Raw genomic sequence first — 564 nt, forward strand, 5'->3', positions numbered from 1 at the left:
AAAGAGTTTCTGTGCTGCACGCTCAGTCTGAGAGTTAAACTGCTGACTGTGGTGCCAATGTGGACTTGCTGTGTGCCTGGAACTATGCTCAGCTCGGGGATACCAAATGGATCTGAGGCAGGAGAGGCTGCTCCATGCTGAACTGTGCTGAACTCAGGCAGGAACTGCTGTAATTACCATAATAACAGTGCAGTTAAGGTTTCAGCTGGGCAGGACACAGGCGGTACAGTATTACCTGTACATGGTGCAACTTAAGTTTTTAAGAACTGCTTAATATTTTAAGAAATGCTCCTGGATAGTAAAAAAAGTTACAGATTCACAATAAAACAGATTCAGACATAAAAGACCACACTGTTGGATGAATGTACATAGGCTTGAGAGAGAGAAGAAAAAAAATATAGAGAATAAAGTTAATGGTTTTTTTTTTTGGAAAAAAGGTAAAGTCTTTAAAGAGAGAGAGTAAAGATAGTTAAGAGATTAAAAAAATAAAGAAAAATAAGCCATGTAAAAATGGAAAATTCACAGAGAGTCTGGATTATGTACATTGTGTTTTCTTTAAAATTT

This window comes from Microtus ochrogaster, chromosome 6 (genome assembly GCF_000317375.1).
Source record: "Microtus ochrogaster isolate Prairie Vole_2 chromosome 6, MicOch1.0, whole genome shotgun sequence".
Lineage (NCBI taxonomy): Eukaryota > Metazoa > Chordata > Mammalia > Rodentia > Cricetidae > Microtus > Microtus ochrogaster.